The sequence below is a fragment of the Lissotriton helveticus genome, chromosome 1_1 (assembly GCF_964261635.1).
Source record: "Lissotriton helveticus chromosome 1_1, aLisHel1.1, whole genome shotgun sequence".
In the NCBI taxonomy this organism is placed as follows: Eukaryota; Metazoa; Chordata; class Amphibia; order Caudata; family Salamandridae; genus Lissotriton; species Lissotriton helveticus.
In genome coordinates, this window is record NC_136057.1 from 176920687 (window position 1) to 176945175 (window position 24489).

Consider the following 24489-nt stretch of genomic DNA (forward strand, 5'->3'; position numbering starts at 1 on the left):
AAATAATATTTAATTACCAATTAATTAAATATTACTACCAAATAATACATTTACATATTTAATTAATTATAATTAAATTACTTCCTACCCTATTCCCCTATAAACCCACAACCCGCTACAGGAAATAAAATATTTTAATTTACATAATTAGCAATTAATCAATTAAATTAAATTAATTACCAATTACATTTTAAATAATTAACAAATATTATTTAATTACCAATTAATTAATTATTACTACCAATTAATACATTTACATATTTAATTAATTATAATTAAATTACTTCCCACCCTATTCCCCTATAAACCCACAACCCGCTACAGAATAAAATTACATAATTAAAAAAAAAATCATTAATTAAAAATAATTATAACATAAAATGACACTTTTCACACATATTATAACATAAAAACACTATAAATGATTAAATATTATTTAAAAAACGATATTTTCACTTTCTATATTATTTACAGTCGATATTACTTCACTTACCTTAAAAACGATATTTTGGCTGTCGATATTCTGTCCTGTCGATATTTTGTCCAAACGATATTTAAAACTCTATATTCTGTCCAAACGATATTTTGGAGTCGATATTATGTCTGTGCACCCGTAGCAACATCACTGTTAAGAGATCCACTTCCCCTGTTTTCCCCTCTTGCGAATACATGTGCTTTGACATTAGCAGCAACGGCAAACCAGCTTGCTCGCTGCACATCGTCTATCACCCACCAGGTGACAACCTCATCTTCACCGAACACCTCATGGATATGCTTTCTAACAACAACGGGCGGCAAAATACCCAAATATTCCTTGGAGATTTCAATCTCCACTGGAACGACAACAACGACGCAGTGGTCATCAGTCTCAAAAACTTCATTGACGATCTAGCCCTCACCCAAATCTGCAATAGCCCTACTCATAACAAAGGCTCAATCTTGGATCTAATAATCTTCAAAAGCGACATCATTCAGTTAGAGTCGATACAAACCTGTGACTGGTCGGACCATGATATGGTCCCCTTTTTCATCAAGGAAACAGGTAAATTCAACTCGGTTCAGCCCACAATACCAAAAATCTGGAAAAGAGTTCTAAAAAAACTCAACCCCAACACACTACCCTCCTCAAGCTACAACCTTCTTCGGCCACCTGCTGGCACCTCAGACGTCCAAGATCTCACCAACCACTACCTCAACTCTATGACCTCAATAATTAATGAGGTAGCCCCCCTTCAACTAAAGAGAATTTCCACTAAAGACTCTAAGCCCTGGTACAATGGCCTACTTAACGAGGATAGACGTTTGCTTAGAACCCTCAAACGGAACTGGCGATCAGTCCCATATACTAATCACCTTAAGTTATTAAGGAAGAAGAGAAATACCTACTACAAAATGATTAAGCGCACTAAAGCAGACTGCTTCAGCCAACAACTAGACCAAGCTAGAAATCGGCCCAAAAAACTCTTCGAGTTAATCAAATCTCAATCTAAGGAAGCACCTCAATGGCTACAAGACGCAGTCAGACCCCATCCCACCTGTGAAGAATTTTCCGCCTTCTTCAATCAGAAGACTGATAACATCGAGAAGGATCTTTTAAATGAGCTGTTCTTGTACTCGGGGCCACATTCGCAAACATCACTACCAACTTCCCCACTCCTGAGCCCCTCAAAGCTGGACCTTAAGAACGAAGCAGCGTGGTCATCCTTCGATACCTACACTGAAGAGACTTTGGGCATAATTCTCAATGCCCTGAAACCTTCCAACGCTGTTAAAGACCTAACCCCTTGGCTTCTACCCCTATGGACCAAAATCATCAATAGCTCGCTGCAGCAAGTCCGCATCCCAGACTCCCTCAAGGTTGGACAGGTCTCACCCATCCTAAAGAATACAACAGCGGACCACTTGAACCTTAACAACTATCGTCCTATATCCAATATTCCTACCTTGGCCAAATTACTTGAAAAATGTGTACACCACCAACTGACTAAACATATTGATCACTTTGACCTCCTTAACAATCACCAATCCCGCTTCAGAGCTGGTCATAGCACTGAATCAGCCATGACGCACATTATCGACGATGCGTTACAAATCCTTGACCAGAACGGATCATGCTTACTCATCCTACTAGACCTTTCTTCAGCCTTTGATACGATCAAACATGAGAATCTACTAGATCTTCTCAAACTTAGAATGGGTTTTTCAGGGTCAGTGTTAAATTGGTTTACTTCTTTTCTCCATAATCGAACACAAAAATTCTTGGTCAACAACACCCTATCCAAACCAGTACCAGTAATGTTGGGAGTCCCGCAAGGGTCCTCATTATCCCCGACACTGTTCAATCTGTTCATGGAAGCCCTCACCGAAATTCTACAGGCGTCCAACATGCAATACCATATGTATGCTGACGATACACATCTGTATCTGAAGATTAACACTCTAGAAGACATTAAACGGCTTAACACCGCACTCACGATCACACAGACATGGCTGGCAGAAAACCATCTCAAACTGAATGCTCAAAAAACCAAATTCCTCCTTATTACTTCACCTGCCAAAATTCACTCTATGCATGACTTGATCCAACATCTCACTGCACTCAACGTCCAACCCACCATTGTTGACTCTGCGAAATCGTTGGGAATAACTCTAGATAACAATCTCACCATGCAAAAACACATTAGCAACGCCACAAAAGGAGCATATTTCCAGATAAACACTTTTAGGAAGTTGAAACCCTTCCTGCCAGTCAATGACTTCAAGCTGGCTGTAAAAGCGCTAGTTATACCTCGTGTGGACTATGGAAGTGCATCTTTATGTGGCCTTCCAAAAGCATCGACAGCTCCCCTTAGAGCCTCACTAAACGCAGCTGCGAGACTCATCACTGGCTCGAAAAGAAGCTCCCACATTTCCCCAGACTTAAAATCCCTGAATTGGCTCCCGTTGGAAGCTAGAATTTATCTTAAAATTGTGTGCATGACACATAAGGCCTTACACTACAATGCACCCAGCTACCTCGCACAGAAATTGTCAATCTCAGGTGGATCAAGGCCCTCAAGGAGTGCAGACAACCTATTATTGAAACCTCAAAGATTCAACAAGAAGAAGTCATATAAACGAACCTTCTCAGGAATGGCGCCAAGGATTTGGAATACTCTTCCACCAGAAACCAGATTGAATGCCTCCACCGTCTCTTTCAAAAAGGAAGTTGAAGCGATTCTCATGGCAAAATTCACCTGATTACAGACTAAGTAACGCTGAAGATGCATTAGTATCCATTCTAGTATTTCACGATCATGTTAAAGACCCAACTTAACATTGTGTCTCAGGTTTCTGCCCCGATTGGTATCATATTGATGTTCATGTTATGTATGCCACGTTTATTGTCTAGTACGCTATGCATGACTTCCCCTTCATTTATTGTTATGCATAACTTGCGTTGTTTATTGGAAAGCGCTCTGATATCCACAAGGATCTTGTCCGCGCTATATAAAACCTTCAAAATAAATAAATAAATAAATAAAATAAATAAATAAATGAAGTAAGAGGCAGGTGTCTAAGGCAGCACCGAATGTTCCAATGCCATAAAAGTAGAACCCACGGACGAAATCAAACAGTTTAGACCTATAACAGCCTCGGGTACGTATGCCCTATAGCATTATCACTTTTGACATGGACCATTGATCGCTTTCGGTTTTATCCTTTAATATTTCAGCCATTTATTGACAACCACGTTATTGTGCCGTCTAGTGAAGCATTCATTCAATCATCCCTCATATCGTGGGTGGTGTTTACTGACTATTCTGGACTGCAAGCCGATGCCCTCCCAGGAACGCCTTCTTTCTAGTGATATTCTGCTTGCACCTATCATTCCTCTAGTGAGATTCCAATAGTCAAGACCAGGGACGCCTTTATAACTAGACCCCACAAGACAACACGCCCAGGATGCCAGATATATTATACTACTGAGAAGGTTTGGATAACCACAGGCCACGCACCAAACGGTGTTACTATATACTTTTGAGCCCTGTTGAAGTTCTCCGAAGGAGAACGAAACGTGTTGGCTGGATTTTAAAGTTCTGTTTTGATATTGAACTCATAATAAAGGAACTTAATTAAAAATAACTTGCTAGCTTTTGGACTCTATTCTTCCGCGCACGCCCACCCAATTGCAATTTGGAGGATCTGGAGCACAGTGGCACCACTAGACGGTTGATGCCTGGGCTGTTTGCGTTGGATTTCTTTGGATATCTGAACTGGCATGAGGTGCAGAAATCTATAGTCAACCGTCCTTTTTCTTTTAAAGTACATTATAAAAGTAGAACATTATTAAGAAAGATTAAATGAAGGAATAGACAGGCACCTAAGGGCAGCACCGAGTGCTCCAAAGCAGCTAATGTAGAACATGATTAAGAAAGATTCAATGAAGGAAGATACAGGCGTCTAAGGGCAGCACCGAATGTTCCAATGCAACTAATGTAGAACATGATAATGAATGATTCAATGAAGGATGAGACAGGTGTCCAAGGGTAGCGCTGAGTGTTCCAATGCAACAAAGGTAGAACATGATAATGAAAGATTCAATGAAGGATGAGACAGGCTTCTAAGGGCAGCACTGAGTGCTCCAATGCAACAAATGTAGAACACGATAATGAATGATTCAATGAAGGAAGAGACAGGTGTCTAAGGGCAGCACCGAGTGTTCCAATGCAACTAATGTAGAACATGATAATGAATGATTCAATGAAGGAAGAGACAGGGTTCTAAGGGTAGCGCTGAGTGTTCCAATGCAACTAATGTAGAACATGATAATGAATGATTCAATGAAGGAAGAGACAGGGTTCTAAGGGCAGCACCGAGTGTTCCAATGCAACAAATATAGAACATGATTATGAATGATTCAATGAAGGAAGAGACAGGGTTCTAAGGGTAGCGCCGAGTGTTCCAATGCCGCAAATGTAGAACATGATTATGAATGATTCAATGAAGGAAGAGACAGGGTTCTAAGGGTAGCGCCGAGTGTTCCAATGCAGCAAATGTAGAACATGATTATGAATGATTCAATGAAGGAAGAGGCAGGCTTCTAAGGGCAGCGCCGAATGTTCCAATGCAGCAAATGTAGAACATGATTACGAACGATTCAATGAAGGAAGAGGCCAGAGACAGACCAGCAGTGCGGCAGAAAATGAAAATTACTTGCTCCCTGCAAGATGGTCGAGCAATGGGACCTGGAGGGCAGTTTACTGCACAGTCAGAGCCAGGTTATTCTGGGCTGGCCTGGATAGTGGCTGGGCTGCTGCAAGCGCAAAGTCCACACTTCGGACTGGCATGTTCACTGACTGAACTTGTGCTGGTGGCTGTGTTAAGGCTTGCACTTTCCCAGCCTGCCTCTCCCCAGCTCGCCTCTGCCCAGATCAGCCATGAGCCAGGTAGCATTATCTGATGGGAGGATCAGGCTCTTTCAGGCTGGCACCGGCTGCAGCAGGTGCAGTGACAAAAAGGTGGAGGTGGTGAAGACAGGGCTTCTTGGGTTTGTGGTGAGACCATGATGACATCCTCTTTGATGATACATATATAGCTGGCTGGACCAGGGTGGGCCAGCCTGAAGATATATCAGGGACAGCCACTGAGGCATAACGTTGATTAATTTCCTTTTGAAATCGGATCCACTACTCACAGGAGCAAAAATCTGTACTTTCAACCCTGTAAAATAAGTGCTGGTGCTGAGTACCGGGAACCACCGGCTCAAATTAAGCACTGCTTTGGATAGTCTCCAGGAGGTCATTGGCCCATTACTTATGGGTACAATTCTGTTTGTGGCACACCAGGTAGAGGCAAGAGCAAGGGTTTCACCACTCTACTCGTTCTTCAAGTCGGTGAACACACTGAGGTGCACATAGGATAAATATTCTGACAGAAAATTCCCGTATGGAAGCATTCGCCTATGTCATCGACTCATGTAGAGTGGAAATTAGACTATCAAACAGACCTTCAAAGAAAATGGAAACATGAGAGACCTGCTGGAGTGAGGCAGTTTTCTTCTCATAATAGGGTTTCCAGGTCTTATAATGCTTCTTTAGAACAGTGGGCCCGATTCACAGAACTAACTTAAGACAAAATCCTAAACATACTACTTTTGGTATTCACAGAAGTTAGGATTTTGTCTTAAGACAGACTTAAGACAGACTTAAGTTAGGATTCTGTCTTAAGTCTGTCTTAAGTCTGTCTTAAGACAAAATCCTAACTTCTGTGAATACCAAAAGTAGTAAGTTTAGGATTTTGTCTTAAGTTAGTTCTGTGAATCGGGCCCAGTGACTCTCCAGCTCTTCACTGTGGAAGGAAGCAGAGACAAGACAGGTGTTCCTTTGTTATATAGAACTATGGCCTGGGCAGTGGATAGATTGTGAAGTCAAACTTTGGGAAGTAAGTTACAAAGCTATATTGTGGCCCACTGACTTGGACAGAGTCTTTTTGTAGCCCTGTAAATATTTCTACACATTTATTTCTATACAGAGTTATGGTCCAGACAAGCGTTTCCAGAGAGGGCAGTGCAAAACTATCTATAGTAGCCTAAAAGGTGGAGCAGTGTCAGTGCCCCCGTTGATGGCAGCTCTTTGGATGAGGGACCCCCAGACATCCCCTTGTCGGAAATTGACAGCAATGGGTTAGCATTTAGCTGAAGCCATCCTGTATTTAGAATTTCTCTTATCCGCTTTGTGAAAGCCATTTTGTATTTCTGGCAGCCATTTTGTTTGCCATGTGCTCGCCATGTGCTCTGTCCTCCCTCAGTGTTAACTGCTCTTGAAATCTGCCTAGAGACAAACTATATTCAGCATCTTCCACTTCGCACATGCCCAGAAGGGCCTCGCTAGTAGAATGCACCTGCTTCTCTAGTATAACTGTCAGGCTATTTTTGTTGCTGTATGGAGAAGTAACTCTCCTCCCACTTTGTTGAGCAAGCAGATCTTGTATGCCCATCTTAGTCATTTTGCATGCTTACATGAGCCAGGACTGCCCCTTGGTCTTATGCTGAGTATGTAACCCTAAGCATATATAAAGCCTCTGTTTTCTGTACTCCTCAGACTGCCTCATTCAGTTGCTAAGGCTTCTGTGTGACGTAGTCTGACTCATTTGAGTTTATTAAAGATGCTCTTTTATATTTCAGCTTCTGTGCCAATTTCTTCTTTGTTGGTTTAAAAGGACCAAGTATCAGTGGGACCCCTGTTTCAGGTTTCAATGTTCTTCACCCTTGCAGGCGGGTGCAGTCACTCACTGCACTCGCCTGCAAGGGGATCTCAAACCCCTCTTTAATGTGCAGGGGGTTGCCGCCTGCATAGAAAAACACGGAGAAACTTTTAAACAGTGGCTCCATATTTCTCTTGAATGCTATGCACCCAGGGCAGCATGGGTTTGCGGCTGCCCTGAGGACAGCACATTCTACATGTTAGGGCACACTTTTCCTGTTTGCACCAGGCACACTAGTTTAAAGATGCGTCGTGGTGAAAACAGGAAAAATTTGCCCTATGTATAATAGAGCTCCTGAGAGGATGCCAAGGAAGACAGGCCGTCTGGGCCCTCTTACTGCCACTCATTATCAAGGCTAGAAGCTTCCATTTCATAGGCCCAAAAAGAGTTATGTGGTCTCATAATTTCAGCATAAGGACTGGATGAGGGGCTGGCTGTCTGGTCGCATATAACTAAACTTGAGAAGGTTAACCTATGTTATTGTGATGTCTTCAGATGAGATCAGTTGCGTGGTCCTCAGTACGTCACGCATGTATGATGGTATAACAAGGCAGAGTGAATACAGGTAAGTGTGAGCTCACAGGATTAAAGAGTTTTTAAACAGGTCTCTGTTGTACATGATCTGAAGAAAATAAAGGTGTTTTGGGAATTTATAGACCCATGTGTACATTAAACACTGTGTGAATCACTTTGTGAATCCTAATGCTGCCTTAAATCCCACTACCTCTGTAAGGATTAGAATATAGTCAAACGTTTACGATAGGCGTCCTTTATTGGGCCACCTCTTAGATTATGTGGAGACATGTCTGTGCTGTTACAGCTCTTTTAACCAATCTGACCTCTGTACTGGATTCTGTAAATTCTCACCCCCTAAACTTGTTTAGAGGGCAGTTTACTACACAGTCAGCGCCAGGTTATTCTGGGCTGCTTATTATAAGCAGAGGATATAATCCTGTCAGTGAAACCAAAGTGGATCTGCAAAGGCTTATTGACACCCTAACTCATGGGTACTCACAAACTTTCTCTCGGGGGCCAAATTTACAGTGTGGTTTGTGGCCGAGGGCCGCACCGGTGGGGGTGGGGTCAGAGGGGGAGGGGGCGGGGCTAAAACAAAAAGAAAACTTGTGACCATGAGGTTGCACACAGGTCCCTGCAGCAGATGCCTTCATCCACTGAGCCACCAGACCCAGCATACATATATCTCTCTCTCTCCCTCCTGCCCTCCCTCTCCATCCTGCCCTCCCTCTCCCACCCTCTCCCTCTTACCCTCTCTCTCCTGCCCTCCCTCTCCCTCCTGCCCTCTCTCTCCCTCCTGCCCTCCCTCTCCCTCTCCCTCTCCATCTCTCTCTCCCTCCTGCCCACCCTCTCCATCTCCCTCTCCATCCGGCCCTCCCTCTCCCTCCCTCTCCCTCCTGCCTCCCTCTCCATCCTGCCCTCCCTCTCCCTCCCTCTCCCTCTTGCCCTCCCTCTCCCTCCTGCCCTCCCCCTCCCTCCTGCCCTCTCTCTCTCCCTCCTGCCCTCCCTCTGCCTCCTGCCCTTTCTCTCCCTCTCCATCTCTCTCGCCCTCTTTTCCTCCCTCTGTATCTCTCTCGCCCTCCTGCCCTCCCTCTCCCTCCCTCTCCCTCCTGCCCTCCCTCTCCCTCCTGCCCTCTCTCTCCCTCCTGCCCTCTCTCTCCCTCCTGCCCTCTCTCTCCCTCTTGCCCTCTCTCTCCCTCTTGCCCTCCCTCTCCCTCTCCATCTCTCTCTCTCCCTCCTGCCCTCCATCTCCATCTTCCTCTCCATCCTGCCCTCCTCTCCCTCCCTCTCCCTCCCTCTCCCTCCTGCCCTCCCTCTCCATCCTGCCCTCCCTCTACCTCCCTCTCCCTCTTGCCCTCCCTCTCCCTCCTGCACTCCCTCTCCTTCCTGCCCTCCCTCTCCCTCCTGCCCTCTCTCTCCCTCTCCATCTCTCTCGCCCTCCTTCCCTCCCTCTCCATCTCTCTCGCCCTCCTGCCCTCCCTCTCCCTCCCTCTCCCTCATGTCCTACCTCTCCTTCCTGCCCTCTCTCTCCCTCCTGCCCTCCCTCTCCCTCCTGCCCTCTCCCTCCCTCTCCATCTCTCTCACCCTCCTTCCCTCCCTCTCCATCTCTCTCGCCCTCCTGCCCTCCCTCTCACTCCCTCTCGTCCTACCTCTCCCTCCTGCCCTCCCTCTCACTCCTGCCCTCCCTCTCTCTCCTGCCCTCCCTTTCCATCTCTCTCTCCCTCCTGCCCTCGCTCTCCCTCCTGCCCTCCCTCTCCATCTCCATCTCTCTCTCCCTCCCTCTCCCTCCTGCCCTCTCTCTCCCTCCTGCCCTCCCTCTTCCTCCTGCCCTCCTTCTCCCTCCTGCCCTCCCTCTTCCTCCAGCCCTCCCTCTCCCCCAGCCCTCCCTCTCCCTCTCCATCTCTCTCTCCCTCCCTCTCCCTCCCTCTCCCTCCTGCCCTCCCTTTCCCTCCCTCTCCCTCTCTCTCTCCCTCCTGCCCTCCCTCTCCATCTCCATCTCACTCTCCCTCCTGCCCTTCCTCTCCATCTCCATCTCTCTCTCCCTCCCTCTCCCTCCTGCCCTCCCTCTCCATCCTGCCCTCCCTTTCCCTCCCTCTCCCTCTCCCTCCTGCCCTCCCTCTCCCTCCTGCCCTCCCTCTCCATCCTGCCCTCTCCCTCTGCCCTCCCTCTCCCTCCCTTTCCCTCCCTCTCCCTCCCCCTCTGTCATCTCACTGTGTGTGTGTGTGTGTCAAATGTCTGTGTCAGCCTTCAGCCCGGGCTGAGACAGCTTCCTCAGCACGCACACACAGACAGTGCAAAGTACTTTGCAGATCTTTAAAAGACAATTTACATGTTATTGAGGCTTTGTTGTAGCGCCCCTGCATCTCCACTCTGACAATCACCACTCGCCCGGCCCCACAGAGCAGAGACTTTAGTATTTCACCTCTTAGCGTCCCTGCATCTCCACTCTGCTCTGTGGAGGCCGGGGGAGCAGTGATTGTCAGAGTGGAGAAGCAGGGGCCTAAGAGGTGAAATACAACAAAGCTCTGCTCTGTGGGGGCAGGGGAGCAGTATTTATCAAACTCTCAGGCTTCCAGCAGCCTCTCCTGGGCCAGCCTTTGGCAGGCTGAGTCAAACTGCTCCCACGATGTGTGAAGTGGGCTTCATAGAGGCAAAGGACGTCTGGTGGAGGGAGAGCAGCTGCAGAGCAAAAGGATGGGGGTAGACTAGCAAAACTGATTTTGAAAGAGTAAATGACAGTTAGGACAGGACACAGGCTCACCCCCACATCCTGCACCCCCAACCAGACAGGAGCCCAAATAACTAGCAGAAGAGGTAGAAGGGGAGTGTTAGGCAAACTTAGCCATGTGAGTGGATTGGCTTAGCCATATCCTAACCTCCAGGAGAGAGTTTCTGCATTTTGGATTTTAAAAGAATAACGCTTTCTTGGACAAAAATACTCCACACTTGGGGGGAAGTTGTCATATCTGAGGGTGGCACCTGGCACCCCATTAGTCCCGCAACCTGGCCTGAGTTTTCAGATTTGCCCCGCTGAAGCTCCGGAGCTGTTCGGTTTTGACAAGACTTCTAGGAGCTGATTGAGGTATCGCTCTGAGCCAAGTTGCCGTTATCAAAACCAAAGCCGGCCTGACAAGGAGCCTCACTCGGCGTAGAGAGAAAAAACTAAAAAAGTCTTACAAAGTCAGATGGCATAACCTTGACTGGGCCCTACTGCTAAGTGTACCCGGCCTGCGCTCCATTGTGGTTCACCTGAAACTTTGACTCTGTCCTGGTCTAGCGTGACCAGATGTCCCAAGGTAGCACTTTTGGCTTTTAGGTACTAGAAATTGTTTATTCTTTAGAAATGTATATCTCTGTTTTCCTGCATTGGATTTCTGTAAAGCCTGCCTGCTCTCCTCACAGCCAGCTGCCAAAGGTTGGGCAAGGGTATAATTTATTGCGAACTTGACTGGTCCTTGTATTGTGATCGTGGCCTTATTACTAGTGGTAGGTATCTTCATACCCTTACTAATAAATCACATTCTAACAACCACAGCCTTAAAAATAATATCAGTAAAACTGCTACTGACCCTAACCGATGGCTGGGCAGCGTTACGAAGATGGACGCAATAGTGTTTGACATCATTGTTTCCCAAAAATATTGGTATCGCTTTTCCCTGCCAAAAAAATCATCCCCTGTTCATATATGCCTAGAGTTTAGCATAACTAAGCAAGCAATAGAAAGGTCGGGGGCTTTCGTAAAGTGCTGCCACAAACTAAGAGCAACAATACAAAAATCTCTTGACAAGGTATTGTGGACAGAAATAGCAACCAGCTCATTACCAGCGAGCAGATACCTGGAAACATCTTTGCATGCTCTTCAGATAAAACACTTATGGGATTTGCCAGCCGCTTAGGCATCTTAAAAAAAAAACATTGAATACTGCTATTAAAAAACTCTGATTGACAGAGGACAAAGTAGCATTGTCCAAACAAAGTCATGCATTAGATGCTGATGAATAACTTACTATAAAACTTTAAAATTGCATACATTGGGGTAGGTTACTTACTTGTTGTAAAGCTGAAATTCATGAATCTCCATTTTGGCATTCGCCCTTCACTTGACCATACTCCATGGCTTAAGAAAACTGGTATAATGAATTGTAGGTGGAGCCAACATGCTTGCATATGTCAAACCCTTATGAGGTATTCGAGAGAGAAATGACTGAAAGCTTTCAATAGGCGGGATATCCATTCCTGCAGCCGTGCAGTAATTGCAATCTTCAACCCCTTGGATCCAGTACTCAGCTGGCTGGAGTGGAGGTGGTCAAGACTCTCATATGATCTACTATGTGTGCAAAGCTAAGCACGCTCAAACCCACCCTCATTTTACCCTTTCGGTGCTCATGATGTCTTGGGGGCATATTACCAAGCAATAGCGATAATTCTCGCTATTGCTTGGTTAGAGAGAAAATGTTACCGCTGAGCTGCGGCGATTTTTACCGCAAATAAACCTTGGTATTACCAAGGTTTATCGCAAATGCGATAAAAAACGGCCGCAATGCATGAATATCGCTGAAAAGTCAGCGATATTCATGCATTACCGAGCTAATGCTCTTAGCCATGTTATCCACCTCCCATTGGATAACATGGCTAAGAACTGCTCAGAGCAGGTGTTAGCTTTTGGAGATATTCGCGCTTAGCGCGAATATCTCCAAAAGTTGGTAATAGGAGATAGCGATGTTAGCGACTGTTTCCAGTCGCTAACATCTTGGCACGCCCACTTTGCATGTCATTAGTGATAAATATCACTGACATGCAAAGTGGGGCCCAAGATGGTCGCTATCTCCTACTAGCTGTCGCTAACAGCTAGGTAATAGGGAGATAATTTTATCTCCGCTTTCTTTGTTTTTAAAGCCAAAAAAGCGGAGATAAACCCCCTTGATAATATGCCCCTTGGTTCCGTCATGAGCACCAGTGCACCTGTGCTCATGACCGAACCATTCCATTATGAGCATACACGCACTAAATCCCTCTGCTGCCAACAGCAGAGGGATTTCCTTTTTTATTTTTGCTTCAGGAGGTGGGAAAGATGTTACCCAACCTCCCGAGGCATTTTTTTCCTATCTAATGATGATTGCGTGTATGGCGCTCTGGAGCCATTACATTTGAAACTGAATGAGCCGATCAGTGCTTGTGGGGCTATCTCAGCCTGCCGAGCACCGAAACATACAGGAGAGGTATCATCGATGGAAGAGGGAGGCTCTCCCCTTTTCAATGGTACCCTTCCTTAGTGGATCCCTGCTTGGGGATCACGCCAGGAGGGCGATCCCCAAACAGGGATCCACTCACTAGGCACCAAGTAGGGGGGAGCGGCCCCTTGGGAAAGGGTCTTTGCTCCCCCCATTTTATAACTCCCATATTCAGTCTTTCTGCCCACCCCCCCAGAAGGAAGAAAGTATCCTAGATGCCAGGAATTATTATTTTATAGTTCAGGGCAGGGGGCTGCCTGGAATGGGCATGCCAATGCCCCCACCCTGCACCCCATAAATGCCAAAGTCTTTCTGCCCCCCAGGAGGCAGATGGGAACAATAGCCCCTGATCTTCCTCCCGGGGGGGGGGGGGGGGTGCAAGAAAGACCACTAGGCAACACGGGTTTTGTTTTATATATATACATAGGGGTGGGGGCTGCCCAAAATGAGCGCACAGTCACCCGGGAGAGTATCCTGGTGCTGAGCGGGTATGCGTCTATTCACAGCTACGGCCTATTGGGACTACTTGAAAATCTAGGTTTTCTCTTTCTTGTAGAATTAAAGTGAAGAAGAGGCTCTTATGTGCAGTGCAGATCAATCCATGCTTGGTGCAGATATGTAATGACAGAAGTAATTCCTAAATGTACACAAGGTTCTCTATCTGTCTCAGGCCCTTACTTGCGGGAAACTGAAATAAGAAAAGCAATTGAAGAAAATCGTTTTGTAGAGTGCTTTGAAGTTCTATGTAGCAGTGTAGCTAAGAAGGAGCTGCTTCCAGTCTTCTATTAGTGAGTGCTGGTTGGGTGCTCGGATCAGAAGGAAATACCTCAGGTGCCCCTCTGCCCACTACCTCATCTATTAGAAAAGAAACAATGGCCCAAATGTGCAAACATATTTTCTGGTCGTAAACCTTCAAATTCGGTAAACCAACAAGAAGAAATGCAACAATGCAATTGAATGCAAAAAAAAATGTTTTTTTCAAATGTACTAAACCCCATTTAGCGATTAAGTAACGTTACAAAATAGGTAAATGGGATAGAAAAAACTTTAGAAATCGCTATTTGGAAGGGGCTGGTTTAGGGCACCCCTTCCAAATAGCGATTCCTTATGGTATGTATTAATGTTTTGCTAAATACAGTCATAAAATATAACAATTTTACCGACTACTGAAAGGTAGTGGTGAACCTAAGGGACTTCTTCCCCTTTGTGAACAGACTTTTAAAATATTCCTTATTTTTTAAAAGCACAGTGTTTTCCTTCAACGAAGACATGGTTGACTACTGACCTTAAAAGGCCACCATCCATGTGATGGCAGCAAATCATACCGAGTCACAATTTGCAACCTACTTTATTAATATTCATGAGCAAGGTCAATTTGCAACCCACTGTGACTTATTATTTTGTAAACTGATGTATTAGTACCGTAGGATTTGCAAAGGTCTGTTTGCAAATTGTATCTTAGTACATCTGGGTAAATGTTCCTGATAAGACCACCTCTTCATTCTAACTGGCGAAATTACGTTTCGCTAGTGACCAATGATGAATAACCGTGGAGCAGAGCTTCTTCACCATGCTTTCGATTGATTCACTTGTATCCTTCTACTGCTCACATTCAGTGTTAGATTTGGGGGGTCTCTGGTTGACACAAGTAATTACTTGTGACAAGCAGGGACCCTCTCCTCTAGTCAGGACAATGGGATTACCCTCTAAAATAACCCCTGCTGACCCTCTAGGCTGTGTGGCGCGAGCAGGCAAGGCTGCTCTCAGAGCGTTATAGGTTAAGCATTTGTGAACACATACAGTAACTCAGTGACAACACGACACATGGACACCACACTAGGGTTTGTATAAAAATAAGTATCTTTTGTATAAAGGCTTAGCACAAGACCAAATAATGTACAAATAGGCCACCATACTGTTAGGAATGCAGTTCTTGTTTAAAAATGCGTAGTTGTCAGTTCTGTGCGCTACGCGCTGCCTGTGCGGCTCTCAAGGGGACCAAACGTACTTAGGCAGAGTCAAATAGGCGCCGCTAACTCTCGGGTCCGTTGTGCACACAACCGCAGTGCGAGGCGTACAGTTACCTTGGATCGATGCGGACGATGCACTGAAGAAGTAGAGGCGAACCAGGAGCGTTGTCGGCCCCGCTGCGGTGCGAACCCCGGCGCTCTGTAGGCGTCTCTGTGCAAGGCGTTGAGCGGGGCCACAAGGAGCGAGGCGGACGGTCCTGATCTTCTGGCGTCCAAGTATAGTACGGTGTGCGAGTCGCAAGTTTAGACCGAGGATGCCATTTAGTTCCCAGCAGCGCGGTACAAGGCGGCCGATACGCTGCAAGCATACGGGCCGTACTCAGCCTTGCGGTGCGCTTGGACTCAAATGCCAGCGGCAGGGGTGCGGCAAGCAATGCGGCAAAAAGGGGGAGGGTGAAGCGGTGTGCGGGCGGCCCTTCTTACGGTGCGAGCTATGGCTGGTAGAGAGAGCGCAGTCACACGGTGCGGGGCGGCCACAGGCACTGGCTTCACGGCGGTCAGGTCTTCGAGGCGCACTTTGATCACGGCTCCAGCGGCACAGGGAATTCGGCAATTTCCAGCAACTCTTGTGAAGGCGTTGGGAGTCCAATAATCCTGGGACTCCGTTCAGGGGGCAAGCTCACCCACAGGCCCTTGGAGATCTTTTTAAAAGCACAAGTTGAACAAAGTCTTTTTCAGTCTTTTCCTCTCCTCTCGCAGCAAGGCAACCACTGCAGGCCAATCCCCCAGGTCAGGGACAGTACTTCTCCTTGCAGCTTTCCCAGTTCCTTCTTGTAGGGCAGAGGTTCTTTTTATTTCAGCAGGATCTGATTTCTTGGGAGCAGGGCCCCAATATTTATATCACAGTTCCTTTATTCTTTGAGGCCAGGGGGCCTTTGCCTAGTTCAGTCCAGTTCTTTAGCACTTTGTTGATGTGACTCTGGCTTGTCTTTTCAGTGTGCAGGGCAGAGACATCAGACGCTCCACAGGAGGTGGAGCCAGCATTGTGGTGGCAGAGCACAGCCCTATTCGGAGTCCAGGTGCACTCCTCCCACCCATTTAGATGTAATCTTCCTATTCACCACCTGGCTGCCCCAGCCTATCTCCTGGAATTCCCCAGCCCTGTCACTCACTGAAATCAGACAGCAGATACACATCCTAGCAGAGGCGATCTGAAATGGTTAGGCAAGCAAAAACCAACTTTTTAAAATTTGCAAACACAGGATATTAAAATAAACTTTACTGAAATATGTATTTTATTATTCTGAGTTCAGGCATACCAAACTTGAATTTCTACCATGTTCTCTGAGTCGGTTAGGATTACAGGGCCCGATTCACAGAACTAACTTAAGACAAAATCCTAAACTTACTACTTTTGGTATTCACAGAAGTTAGGATTTTGTCTTAAGTTTGTCTTAAGTCTGTCTTAGACAAAATCCTAACTTCTGTGAATACCAAAAGTAGTAAGTTTAGGATTTTGTCTTAAGTTAGTTCTGTGAATCGGGCCCATGAAGTGTAATAATTCCAGCAGCCCATTCTGGCCTATAGAGAACAGGTAGCCTTGCAATAGTGAAAAACGAAAATGGCTGTAATTCACTATTAGGACATGCCACACACATCAGGGCTTGTCCTACCTTATGGTTACAATGCACCCTGCCCTTGGGCCTACTATAGGGGTGGCTAATATAAGGTTAAGGGAAGGTTTAGGGACTGGCAAGTAGGTGCACTTGCCCAGTCAGCATGACCGTACCAGACTGCATGCAGGTTCTGCAATGGCAGACCTTAGGCATATTTTACCAGGCTGATTCTGTGGGTGGCACAACCAGTGCTGCAAGCCCACTAGCAGCATTTGGATTTACAAGCCCTGCGCACCCTTGGTGCACTTTACTGGGGTCTGACAGTAAACCAAATAAGCCAATCATGGAATCCAATCAACAATACATTTTATACAGGGAGCACTTGCACTGTGGCACTGATTGGCAGTGGCACAGTGCTCTGAGCAGCTAACACCAGCAAAAAACACATGAGGTAACAAAATGGAAGGGAGACCCACGTCAATGGTGCCAGGTCTAACATGTGTCCCCTCCAGCTGAAATGTGGGGATAACTACCCTACCCCAGGGAGTTCTCATCACTAAGGCGGAAAAATCTGGACAGACAGTCAGAATTGGCGTGATCTGTACCAGGGTGATGTTTCACCGTGAAATACATACCCTATAGGGAAATGGACCACCTCAACAGCTTTGGATTCTCACCCCTCATTTGCATCAACCATCTGAGGGGCCTGTGGTCTGTCTGAACACGGAAGTGAGTCCCAAACAGTTAGGGTCTTAGCTTCTTCAGTGCCCAGACCACAGCAAAAGGCTCACGTTCAATTGCACTCCAACTCTGTTCCTGTGGAAGTAACCTCTTACTGATGAAGGCTACAGGTTGGTCAAAGCCCTCCTCAGTCGTCTGTGAGAGAACAGCCCTGCACCATGCTCTGAAGCGTCTGTCTGCACAAGGAACTCTTTGGAGAAGTTGGGTGCCAGGAACATGGGTGCCGTGCACATGGCAATCTTCAGGGTCTCAAAACCTTTCTGACAGGTGTCAGTCCAAATCACTTTCTTAGGCTGCTTCTTGGAAGTCAGCTCTGTCAAGGGTGCAACAATGTTGCCAAACCCCTTGACAAACCTCCTGTAGTACCCGGTGAGTCCTTAAAGGGCCTCACCTCTGTCTGGGTTTTGGGGGGTTCCCAAGCCAGGATGGTTTCAATCTTGGGTTGCAGGGGCTCCACCTGGCCACCCCCAACTTGGTGTCCCAAATATGCCACGGAACACTGCCTGATCTGGCACTTGCTTGACTTGATCGTGAGGCCTGCCTTTCGCAGTGCCAACAACACTTCCCAGAGGTGGCGTAGGTGTTCTTCCCATGTGACACTGAACACTGCGATATCATCCAGGTAGGCGGCACTGAACTCATCCAGTCCAACCAAAACCTGGTTGACCAACCTCTGAAAGATGGCAAGGGCATTCTTCATCCCAAATGGCATATCCCAGAACTGGAAATGCCTATCTGGTGTGGAGAATGCTGACCTCTCTTTGGCCCCATCAGTCAAGGCGATCTGCCAGTACCCAGACGTCAAGTCAAACGTGCTGAGTTACCGTGCAGCCCCTAACCGATCAATGAGCTCATCAGCTCTGGGGATGGGCTGCGCGTCAGTCAGCGTGACTGAATTGAGTCCTCTGTAGTCCACACAGAACTGGAGTTTGGGTGTGGCACCTGGTGCTGCAGCCTTCGGGACCAAGACCACTGGGCTAGCCCAAGGACTGCTGGAGGACTCAATCACCCCAAGGGCAAGCATCTTTGAGACCTCCTCTTTGATGCAAGCTCCGGCCCTGTCAGTTACCCTGTAAGCCTTGTGCTTCTTAGGTAAGCTGTCTCCGGTATCCACATCATGGACGTACCAATCTGTGATACTAGGAATCAGGGAGAACAGATCAGAAAACTGTCCCAGCAGCTGGCGGCAGTAATCCTGTTGCTCAGGGGTCAGGGTGGGAGAGAGGTTAACTCCATCCACTGGCCCATCTTGCTCTCTGGCGGCCAGGAGGTCAGGAAGAGGCTCAGTCTCCTCCTCCATTCCAGCATCTATTGCCAAGAGCATGCCCACTTCGGACCTCTCAAAGTGGGGCTTAAGGCGGTTGACATGTAGGACCCTCAAGGGGTTCCTGGGAGACTGCAAGTCCACCAAGTCGGTAACTGGACTCTTGCGCTCTACAACCTCAAAGGGGCCGGTCCACTTGTCCTGGAGTGCGCAAGGCTCCATGGGGGCCAAGACTCACACCTTCTGTCCAGGCTGAAGCTCTACCAGAGTGGCATTCTGGTCGTACCACCGCTTCATCTCCTCCTGGCTGACTTCCAGATTTGCCTCAGCAAGTTGCCTGAAACGCCTAGTCTGGTTCCTGAAGGCCAGCATGTAGCTATATATATATTCTGGGGAGGTTTCATGGGAGATTGCTCCCAGCCTTCCTTGACCCGACTTAGAGGTCCTCTCACTGGGTGGCCATACAGGAGCTCAAAGGGGCTGAACCCTAGAGACTGCTGTGGCACCTCACGGTAAGCAAAGAGAAGGCATGGTAAGAGGATGTCTCACTTATGCCTCATGGGTTCTTCCAGACCCATAATCATGCCCTTGAGGGTACGGTTGAATCTCTCAACCAACCCATTTCCTTGGGGGTGGTAAGGGATGATGAACTTATAGGTTACACCACACTCTTGCCAAACGGATTTCATATACTTGGATATGAAATTGGTACCCCGGTCAGACACCACCTTTAGAGGGGATTCCACTCTGGAGAAAATTCCCATCAGTGCACGTCCCACCATGGGGGCCGTCTTTGTCCTCAGAGGGATGGCTTCCGGGTACCGGGTGGCATGGTCCACCAGGACCAGGATAAAGCTGTTGCCCATGGCTGTCCTGGGGTCCAGTGGTCCCACAATGTCAATCCCCACTCGCTGGAATGGGGTACTGACCACAAGGAATGGCTAGAGAGGAGCCTTTTGCTTCATCCCACTCTTTCCACTTGCCTGGCAAGTCTAGCAGGTCCTGCAATGAACGTCTGATCTCTTGCGCATTTGGGACCAATAAAAGTGGGTGACAAGCCTTTCAAATGTCTTGTCCTGCCCCAAATGTCCTACCAATGGCACATCGTGAGCCAGCCCCTGTAGGAAGGCTCTGAAGCTCTGGGGTACCACCAGCACACGGGCTAACCCAGGCTCAGCAACCTTAGGTTCTGAACATAGAAGGTCATTCTCCCAATAAATGAAATGAGTTCCAAACTGATCACCGTTGGCCTGGTCTGCAGCCTGCTGCCGCTGACATATGAGAGAAGGACATTCTTTCTGCGCCCTGCAGAGTTCTTCCCTTGAGGGGCCTCCTTCCTGCTGCCAATGGGTCACCTCAGGCAGGTCCCCCAGTTCAGCTATCTGTTCTCCTGTAGGTTCCAGGGCATCCCCCTCAAGGTCTGCTTCCTCCTGGACCGTGGGAACTACAGGGGCTGGTTTCCCGCGCCTCCTGTGACTTTTCTCTAAGGCCGGTCCCTGGGCCTCTAACTCAGGCTCCAGGACCTCTTGAGCACCCCTACTGGCTGCCATTGACCGTGTGGTCACGCGCCCAGTCAGGCAGACCCACCATCCTCAGGTGAGTACTCTTCTCCACCTTCTCCCAAGGTGAACTCTCCAAGTCGTTCACCAACAAACAGTCTACAGGCATGGCAGTTCTCACAGCTACTTGAAGAGTACCAGAGACCCCCCCACTCAAAGGGAACCTGAGCCATTGGACACTGACTCTCGGTGTTGTCGGCGTTCACGACTCGGTAGAATGCTTGTGGGACAATCTGCTCTTGAGACACCAGGTGATGCTTGACAGCTGTCATACTGGCTCCTGTATCTCTAAGAGCCCCCACCTTTTTGCCATTGATGGTCACCCACTGCCCATATTTCTTAGTGTTGTTGGGCAGTTGGTTTTCTTGGACCATATCACAGTCTCCTAATGAGACAAGGGACATCTCTGCGGGACCTCCCCATCCTTGGACAACCCATTCCTCACCCAGGGCTACACTAGCCATCTGCCAGGGGGCTGCACCAGGGGGTGCAGATCTAACAAACTGGTGACACTTGGGATCATTGGCAAAATGACCCAGTTCACCACACTTGTTACACTTTGGGGGCCCTCTTTGAACAGGTGTACCTGTCGGGCCCCGGTCGGTTTCTGGGGGTGGGGAAGGCGGAGAACCTTTCCCTTGGTTCCCTTGGGGATTACTTTGGGACCTTCTTTGGAACTCCCTCTGTTTTCCCTTGTCCCCCCCAATCTTCTGCTGGGGACCCTGCCCACCCTTTACGGAGTCTCCCACTTGACACTTGTGTACCCTGGTGCTGACCCAGCGGTCCGCCTCCTCAGCAAGCTTCCTAGGGTTAGTCAGCTTGCTATCAATCAGGTGCTGGCGTAGCTCAGGAAAACAATTACTAGACAAGTTCTCCCATGCAATTAAATCAAAGAGACCTTGAAAATCATTAACTTTGCTACCCTTCACCCAACCATCCAGTGCTCTACAGAAAAAAGTTACATACTCAACATACGTACTGTTAGGAATCTTTGCACAACCCCTGAACCTCTGTCTATACAATTCAGGAGTTAACCCATACCTGGTCATCAAAGCATCCTTCATGTGTGGGTAAGAATTATGAACCTCTGAGGGCAAATCTAGCAGTGTGTCCCGCCCCTCACTCAGGAACCGTCCCCACAACCCCACTCCCCAATCTCTCTCAGGGACCCGGTGGGAAGACATGGCTACCTCATAGGCCTTGAACCAATGCCCTGTGTCATCATTCTTAAAAAATTATTTCACCACTTCCTTTGGTATGTGCACCTTTGATTCTACCTGAACTGGCGATACGCTGCTACCAGAGGGAGTATGCTCCAAACTTTGAGCTTTCAAATTCATCTCCCTCAACTTCATTTCATGCTCAATTTGGATTCTTCTTTCTTCCAGAGCCAGCCTTTTGCTTTCCAGCTCCAGTTGGCCATTAAATTTAAGTTTTGCCATCTCCATTTCATGTGCTCGGGTTTCCTTCCTGTCTGTCAACTCCTCTGGCGACAGGACTCTGCCAAAATCATGGACGCTTTCTGCTGGTTCAACTTCCACCCCATTCTCAGGTGCCCTTGACTCAATCCAGGCCCTCAGCGCCTTTCGGTAGTGGGTCTTGATTCTACAACCAGACCGGGAAACTCCAAACTTTTGGCAAAAGCCCTTCAGCTGGTGTACTGTGTGGCTTTCTAGTCTCTCTTCTTCCCAATCAATTTCAATTCCATCAGACACTATAGATGCTGCCTTTTCTATGCTGTTTGGACCAGGCATGATTAAAAAAAAAATGGAGATCTCTTGGCAAACAAAAATCAAAAAGTACGTGGCTGCGTTATGGTCTGAACTCACTAAGTAGTGTTCACCAATCACTGTACATGAATCACAAATGCAAATTCGAAATCCTCACCGCTAACTACCAATGTTAGATTTGGTGGTCTCTGGTTGACACAGGTAATTACTTGTGACAAGCAGGGACCCTCTCCTCTAGTCAGGACAAGGGGATTGCCCTCTAAAATAACCCCTGCTCAATCTCTAGGTTGCGTGGCGCGAGCAGACAAGGCTGATCTCAGAGCGTTATAGGTTAAGCATTTGTGAACACATACAGTAACTCGGTGACAACACCACACATGGACACCACACCAGGTTTTGTATAAAAATAAGTATCTTTTATATAAAGGCTTAGCACAAGACCAAATAACGTAAAAATAGGCCACAATACTGTTAGGAATGCAGTTCTTGTTTAAAAAAGCGTAGTTTTCAGTTCTGTGCGCTACGCGCTGCCTATGCGGCTCTCACGGGGACCAAACATACTTAGGCAGAGTCAAATAGGTGCCGCGGACTCTCGGGTCCGGTGCGCACACAACCACAGTGCGAGGCGTACAGTTACCTTGGATCAATGCGGACGATGCACTACAGAAGTGGAGGCGAACCAGGAGCGTTGTCGACCCCGCTGTCGAACCCCGGCTCTCTGTAGGCGTCTCTGTGCGAGGCGTTGAGCGGGGTCACGGGGTGCGAGGTGGACGGTCCTGATCTTCCGGCGTCCACGTACTATGCGGCGTGCGAGTCGCACCTTCAGAGCGAGGATGCCATTTAGTTCCCAGCAGCACGGTACAAGGCAGCCAGTACTCTGCGAGCGTACCGGCCGCACTCAGCCTTGAGGTGCGCTTGGACTCAAATGCCAGCGGCAGGGGTGCAGCAAGGAATGCGGCTCGAAGGGGGAGGGTGAAGCGGTGTGCGGGCGGACCTTCTTATTACGGTGTGAGCTATGGCTCGTAGAGAGCGCGGAGTCACACGGTGCGGGGCGGCCATGGTCACGGGCTTCAGGCCGGTCAGGTCTTCGAGGAGCACTTCGATCGCGGCTCCAGCAGCAAGGGGAATTTGGCAATTTCCAGAAACTCTTGTGAAGGCGTTTGGAGTCCAATACTCCTGGGACTCCGTTCAGGGAGCAAGCTCACCCACAAGCCCTTGGAGATCTTTTTAAAAGCACAAGTTGAACAAAGTCTTTTCCATTCTTTTCCTCTCCTCTCGCAGCAAGGCAACCACTGCAGGCCAATCCCCCAGGTCATGGACAGTACTCCTCCTTGCAGCTTTCCCAGTTCCTTCCCGTCTGACAGAGGTTCTTCTTGTTTCAGCAGGATCTGATTTCTTGGGAGCAGGGCCCCAATATTTATACCACAATTCTTTTGTTCTTTGAGGCCAGGGGGCCTTTGCCTAGTTCAGTCCAGTTCTTGAGCACTTTGTTGCTATGACTCTGGCTTGTCTTTTCAGTGTGCAGGGCAGAGACATCAGACGCTCCCCAGGAGGTGGAGCCAGCATTGTGGTGGAAGAGCACAGCCCTATTCAGACTCCAGGTGCACTACTCCCACCCATCTGGATGCAATATTCCTATTCACCACCTGGCTGCCCCAGCCTGTCTCCTGGAATTCCCCAGCCCTGTCACTCACAGAAACCAGACAGCAGATATACATTCTAGCAGAGGCAGGCTGAAATGGTTAGGCAAGCAAAGACCAACTTTCTAAAAGTGGTATTTGCAAACACAGGATATTAAAATAAACTTTACTAAAAGATGTATTCCATTATTCTTAGTTCAGGCATACCAAAATTGAATTTCTACCTTGTTCTCTGAGTCTGTTACGATTATAGGGCCCGATTCACAGAACTAACTTAAGACAAAATCCTAAACTTACTACTTTTGGTATTCACAGAAGTTAGGATTTTGTCTTAAGTTTGTCTTAAGACAGACTTAAGACAGACTTAAGACAAAATCCTAACTTAAGTCTGTCTTAAATCTGTCTTAAGTCTGTCTTAAGACAAACTTAAGACAAAATCCTAACTTCTGTGAATACCAAAAGTAGTACGTTTAGGATTTTGTCTTAAGTTAGTTCTGTGAATTGGGCCCAGTGAGTGTAATAATTCCAGCAGTCCATTCTGGCCGATGGAGAACAGGTAGCCTTGCAATAGGGAAAAACGAAAATGGCTGTAATTCACTATTAGGACATACCACACACATCAGGGCTTGTCCTACCTTATGCTTACAATACACCCTGCCCTCGGGCCTACCATAGGGGTGGCTAATATGAAGTTAAGGGAAGGTTTAGGGACTGGCAAGTAGGTGCACTAATCGCCCACCCATCCCGACCACCCTGCGCATCTTGTTTTTTTTTTACTTTTTCTCTTCTATTTATAAGGGTCCAGTAGCTGTAATCTGCTGCCAGGCTGCTCCTTTTTCAAAATGTAACCTATTTTATTGTATACACACATGAATAGAGAGACAACAATATTTGAACAGAGTAAACAAATGATGGTTCTTGGGTTAATGGAAACTGGCAATGCACTTACTTAGCTTAGCACCAGGACGCGAGGTGTG